We start from the raw sequence: 6,843 nt of genomic DNA on the forward strand, positions 1-6,843 counted from the left end.
GCTTCCCAATGAAGTGAGAAAGCAGGAAGGAAAGTTGCTGAGCAGGTAAAGTCTAAGTGGTTTGGTGGTCAGAGAGCCAGAGGAGGTGGCAGTGATCAGTCTGGGTGATCAGCCCCATCCTGCACCACATCCAGCCCAGCACCCTCCGGAATGGAGCTGTTGCTCCCTCAAGGTCCTTCCCAGCTCCTCCATTGCTTTTGTTGTTTTCTTTCTTAGTTAATGCCACATTTATTGCAGGACAAGCTGCTGGACAATCCCCTACATGAGCACTGTGTTCCAAAATCGTTACTTTTATTACCCAATCCTGTGTGCACAGAGACACCCCCCCAAAAGAGTTATTGCCACCACTTCTGTGGCCAGCACAGAGCCAAGGCTAAGGTGACCCTGGTGACAGCAGAGATTAATAGGGGCAGGAAAGGGAAAAACAAACACACACACACTAAAAAAAAAAAAAAAAACCTCTGGAAAAGCTGAGCAGGGCAGTGGTATCACAAAATCTGCCTGGGAAGAGGAAGGATCTTCCCCTCTGGCTGACATTGTGCTCACACACACCTGAGCACTCTCCAGTTTGCTTTTGACCGCCCCAATTTATGTGTTAATTAACAATTTCCACTCTGGACTGAGGATGAAAGGGCTTTTCCCCCTCCCCTCAGTACAACAAACAATGAAAACCAGTTTGGGATTGACACGTTCACTTCCTTTTCTTTCCCTGGCAGTTCTGATACATGAGGGCCTTTCCCAAAAATCCAGGTGTACAGAGGTGCTGGAATAAAACAGCAGAGGAGGAGGAGGAGGAGGAAGGGGAAGAGAAAGGAGAAAAGAGAAAAGAGAAAAGAGAAAAGAGAAAAGAGAAAAGAGAAAAGAGAAAAGAGAAAAAAGAGAAAAGAGAAGAGAGAAAAAAGAGAAAAGAGAAAAGAGAGAAAAGAGAGAAAAGAGAGAAAAGAGAGAAGGAAAGGGAAAGGGAAGAGGAGGAGGAGGAAGGTGCTTTCTCCTTCATCCCATAACTGACCCTTGGCACTTCCAGTGCCAACCAAGGTCCTTCCCAAACCCTGATCTCACCCACAGCATGCCCCCAGGATGCACAACATCCATTCCTCCCTCGTTCAGCAGTTCCACTTTATCTTCCCAGCAAAACCCTCACTTCCCAGCCTGGGTGTGCCTGTGCTTTCCCCTGGGATGAGAAGGGCCCTTGTAAGAGCAAACAGCGCCCAGGATTGTAGAATTTCCCCCTCTAAATAATTGAAATCAGTGTTCCTGCAGACACAGAGGAGTCAGGCAGCCTCCTCCATGGAGGGACACACTGTTCAATTAACTCCTGAGGCAACTCATTAGCTACTGGAAATTAATGCTGCTCTTCTCTTTAGAGGATTTGCTTTTGAGGACAAAGGTGTCCCAATGTCCATCACAGCCTGCCATGCCCCAGAACTGGAGACTGGCTGTTTTCTTTTGTGGTCTGGATAAATGGTGCTGGGCTGGGAGCTGGAAGTTTGGGATCCATCTGTGATTTTCCCATCACTGAAAGGAAGCACAAAGCCCTTCATTTTCTCATGTTTGTACACAATCCTTGTCTCATCCACTGTCCAGATTTTAAATTATTACACAGGGAGTCCCACCCCAGCCCTCAGTGGCTTTACTCAGAAAGTGGTGGTCAGAGGAGCCGTTTCAAATTTGGAAAATGTTACAGCAGCTTCGGAGAGAGGTTCAAACCCTCTGCCCTGGGTTTGGGGCCTGGCCCAGCCAACAGCAAAGGGAACATCTGTGCCTCTTCCCAGCCCTTCTGCCTGCTAACAATAGACAAATAAAATAATAAAAGCTCCTCTCTTCAAAAGCCATTAGAATAAAATAAAAACCCTCTGCAAACAATCTGTGTTTTATCTTCTTAATGGCCCCAAAGCCTCCACTTGTCTACAAAAACAATTTCACTCAGCAAGGGTTGAGGAATATTCCTTTCAAATGGTGCACCAGCTGTCCCACAGAGACCACTCCACAGTTAACTACCAATAAAAGCAATTCCACAAACTAAACACTCATTAAATAACGCGTGCGCGGAGCCCGGCGTCGTTCTCAGACGAGGGATGGGATTTGCTGTAATTTAACCTTTAACGGCACCAGAGGGCTGTTCCCGTCTCCATGGCAGGGCTGGCTCCAGCCACAGTCCATTGGAGAGGGATTGTTTTGTTTGTGCTATCTTGGAAATCAGATCCTATAAACTCAGCACAGGCTGAGCTCCTGCCCGGCCGGCCAAAACCCCCCGGTGTTGCTCAAGAGGTCGGCGCCGCTTTCCGGTCAACCCCAGCGTGTCCAAGACAAACAGCCCTGTGTCATCTGGGCTCCATGTCATCCCAGCTCTTCGGGGACGTGCAGGTCGCCCTTCTCCACCAGCTCTGCCTGCACAGAGCTTCTGCAGGCTCCCAGGGTTGGTGTCCACCCGTTGGATTTGGGAGGGGAGCGCTGGGAGTGCGCGGAGCCTTCCCAGCCCCACACACCACACCAGGGCTCATGGCTCGCCCCACCCTCCTGGAAGAGGGTGGTTGGTGTTGGGATTGACCATGGAAAGCTGCCACAGCTCCCCAGGATTTTGCTCTAAGCCAGCTCCAGGGATGCTCAGAGGGAGAGAGGGAGGGGGAAGCAAAGGCGTGCTGGAGGCCCCGGCACACAAGAGCAGCTCGCTTGGACCATGAAGGTGCTTTCCTCTTGTTTGTGCTTAGCTGTGCAAGTTCACTGCCAAGAGGGAGAGGATCCACCCAGATTCCCCAGCCCTGAGCAGCTGGGAGCTCGCTGAGGCCAAGGGATGAGCGTGGAAGAGCAGCCAGGAGAGGTGGATGGGAGGAGAGAAATGAAACCACTGATGAGAGCTGCTGCCAGGGATGGGGAAGTGTTAGAGGTGTCATGTCTGGGGCACCTCTTCCCTTCTGCCTTCCCTGTCCTGCGGTGAAGGAGGCTCCTGACTCATTCCCTCTCTGAGTGTTTCTAAACATTTCCTTTTATACCCTATAATTGCATTTTTGTACCAGAAACCCTCTGGAGTGAACATGCTTCTTCTCTCAAGACTCCTCTCCAATGCGAGTAGAGAGACACTAATTGCTCTGTCAGGGTCTCCAGGGCTCTCCTCAGTGTTGTTAGCTATCAAAAACGTGTTCTTAATTTGAGCACTTGGCCCAAATATTTCATTTTTAATTACAAGCCGAGACACAGCGTGAGACAGCCCAGAGCAACAGCGAGAGCTCCTGCCACCAAGCCAGCAGAGGCTGGGGGGCTCTCACACCGTCCTGGGGGTCAGGCAGAGGGGAACCCCCTGAGAGAGGGGGAGACAAACCCCAGCCCTGGCATGAGGCTGTGCCCAGGGGGAGGTGCTCTTAGGGGAGCACGAGGACAACCAAAACAGCCACCAATATCATCATCATCACCACCATCACCATCATCACCATCACTGCCATCATCATCAGCAGCACTATCGCCATCATCATCAGCAGCACTATCACCACCATCACCACCACCATCACTGCCATCACCATCACTGTAGCCATGATATTTTAGTGAAAATTCCTCTGCTGGGATTTTTCCTGTCCTGAGGAGCTGAGAGCCTCAGGAAAGAAATGTAAACAATAACTATCTGCTGCTGTGGAATGCCACAGGTGCATCTTTCATTGGTCCATGTGGATTGTTGTCAATCAGTGACCAATCACAGCCCCCTGTGCCAAGGCTGTGAGCAGTCACAGGATTTTTGTTATTCATTCCAATTCTTTTCTTGTCTTTGTAGCCTTCTGATCTTCTTCTCTCTGTTCTTTTAGTATAGTTGTAATGTAGTATTTTAATATAATATATAACATAATAAATCAGCCTTCTGAAAATGAAAATGAAAATGAAAATGGAGTCAAGCCTCGTGTCCTCGCACAAGGGGATGCCTAAACAACCATCACCACCATCATCACCATCATCATCATCAGCACTATCACCATCATCACCACCATCAGCACGACCATCACCATCACCATCACCATCATCACCATCACCACTATCACCATCATCACCACCATCACCACCATCACCACCATCACCGCCATCACCATACCATCATCACCATCATCATCATCACCACCATCAGCACCACCAGGACCAGCACCATGCAGGGAGAAGATGGCCCTGCTGCTCTGGGTCCCAGCTGGAGCAGGAGCAGGAGCAGAGCTGCAGGGCTGCTCCTGGCATGTCTGTGCTCTTGTCAGCGAAGCAGCAAACGCAGAACTTGGCTCCTCCAGCTGATCTTTTCCTTTCCTTTGTGACGCTGTGTAGCTGCCTTGGTGTTTAATCCTGCTAATTAACGGCAGCGAGAAGGGGATAATTCTCATCTCCTCCCTTTTGCAAACATGACAATCTGCAGGGTGGGACCGGGGCAGCTCTGCAGCATTTCAAGTGAAAAAGACAAAAAGCAGCAGACAGAGGCATTTACCTTTTGGCAAGTCCAAGGCGTCTCTAAGGAAGATGGGTTTTAAATCCATACTGTGTGAAAGAATTTAAATTACATACTTAAAACTCCAAATATTGTAAGTTACGTGTCTGGAAAAACAAGAGGAATATCCTTTGTTTATTAAAAATTGACTTTGAAAAGGACCTGGCTGGCTTCTATCTGAAATACAAAGGAAGTATTTCTTACTCCGAGATGTCATCATACATTTATTTAAAGCTTTAATTATATGTTTTGGGACATCATCTACGCCTGAACATTTCTCCACTGCAGTTGTCTGGAAGAAGGAGCTTTTTTTTTTTCACCCATCTTTAAATAGTAAATGAGGCAAATTATCTCATGGTAATTCCAAATGGTAATTTGGTTCCGCTGGAGCTGTCAGTGGCCTGTCAAAATAGTATTTCCAGGTTAATTTTAGGAACACATCCACCCCTTCCAGCAGGCTGGGATGAGTTCTGCTGAGCCCTGGGGTGGGAGGTGATGCTCACCTGCAGCCCAGGGACCCCGGCTGGGCAGAAAAAGCCATGAGGCAAGAAAGTAGAACACGAGGAGATGTGTGTGGGACAAGCTTCAGTGGGATCCCCCTGCTCCAAGGCACTCCAAGCCATGGATGAGCAGGGAAGCATCGCTGTGGCATTATGGAAGAACCACTGTGGCATTATGGAGCACCACTGAGTTGTTCTAAATAATGACAACAGTGATTTTGCATTGCAGCCAGTTGGGAGCTGGCAGTCCCAACTGCTTTGGGAAGGATTGTAGCACTTCAATTTATTACAGATTAATGGGATTGATTTATTATTTTTTTGTTTCTTTTTAATTAGCTTCATTAAAAGCCAAACAATCTTCCTGCAGAGCATGCAAACAAGAGGGGCACGGGCCCAGGCACTGCTGGTTCCTGGTGCCTTTGTCCAGAATTAGAGTTGCAAACCAGGGAAGATTTATTAATGGTTCCTGGGAGAGATTAGCAACGGGGAAACAGCTCAGGGAGGATTAGGAGCCAAGCAAGTATCAGCCAGTTTTTGGTGGAGTGTTTGTCAAAAGTTGTTCTTTGAGCTTGAAGTGAGTCTGTGGGTGTCCTTCAACAGGCTGGGAGCCACAGAGCAGGGCTGGGGATTCATCTGGGTTTGCTGAATCCTGGGGTTTAACTTCATCTGGGCAACCTTTTTAAAAATAAGTTTAAAAAATAGAAGAAGAAGAATCCTATTGTTAGTCCCAGGCTGTTGCTTCATCGCGGGTTTATGATGTCAGTGTCTGGGGGAGCTGCCAGGTCCCCTGGCCCTGGAGGGGCTGAGCACCAGGGTGTCCCCAGGCAGAGTGTGCAGCTGCAGCACACCCCCTTTGCTCTCCCCGAGCCACCTGACAGCGAGCTGGCACTCATTCCCCCTGTTTGCACCCAACTTCATGTCCTGAAAGCTCTTTTTGTCCTCCTGAGAAGGACCAGCTCTGTGGCTTCCCATCCTGCAGACCCCACCCCAGCACCTCTGAGCAGAGCCACTGCCTGCCCCACACCTTTCCAGTACAGCACCCTAAAATTTCCCCTTTCGACACCTCCTGTCTGGTCTGGAGCCTGAAGGGATCCAGGTGCAATCATTTTAGCAATTTTGTCCCCAAAGGGCACAGAAGGGGGGCACAGCTGGTGTCCCCAAAAGCCAAGCAGTGTGGGGAGCACATCCTCTCCTCCCACTGATCCTTGCTGGCACTTTGTGCTTTTCATTCTTCTGTGGAAAACACATAAAATTTGGTATTATGAAAAATAATAAAAAGAAAAAGAAATTCAGAGCAAAACCCCCCAAACCTGAAATCCAAACTCTTCAAATATCAAAAGACTGAGCAATTTTGAAGCTGCATTTCCAAAGGAGAGTAAGAACTGTCTGGCAAAGACCAGAAGACCAAGAGGACGGGTGAGTTTGAGGTCCCCGCAGCCACCAGGCAGCCCAGGGGATTGTTTTATCCCTCCTTCTGGATCCAAGGAGCACCGCGGACACCAGAAGCTCGGGCAGCATCCCCTGCGATGCCGATTTGCTCATTCCACCCCCCCATCCCAGCGCTGCCACTTCCCAGAGCCTCCCCTCCCCTCGCCGCGCTGCGCACCGCTCCGGCCGGCTGAAAACAGAACCGACTTCTGCCCTCTCTGCAGTTTATTTTCCGTCCTCCCTTCAGCACAGGGCCGGAGCCAGCCCAGTCTGGTCACGCTCCGCCAGTTTCTCCCCCGGCCGCTCCCTGCAGCCTGTCCCCGCCTGGGCTGCAGCCGGGCTCTCCACCCCGCAGGATGCTCCCAGCTCATCCCCACTGCAGGCAGCAGTTCCCTCAACTGTAGGGGTTTTTTTTTAGGAATTAAGAAAATAAAAGCAGCCTCTGAACCACCCAGGACGGGCTGCAAT

The sequence above is a fragment of the Passer domesticus genome, chromosome 20 (genome assembly GCF_036417665.1).
Source record: "Passer domesticus isolate bPasDom1 chromosome 20, bPasDom1.hap1, whole genome shotgun sequence".
NCBI lineage: Eukaryota > Metazoa > Chordata > Aves > Passeriformes > Passeridae > Passer > Passer domesticus.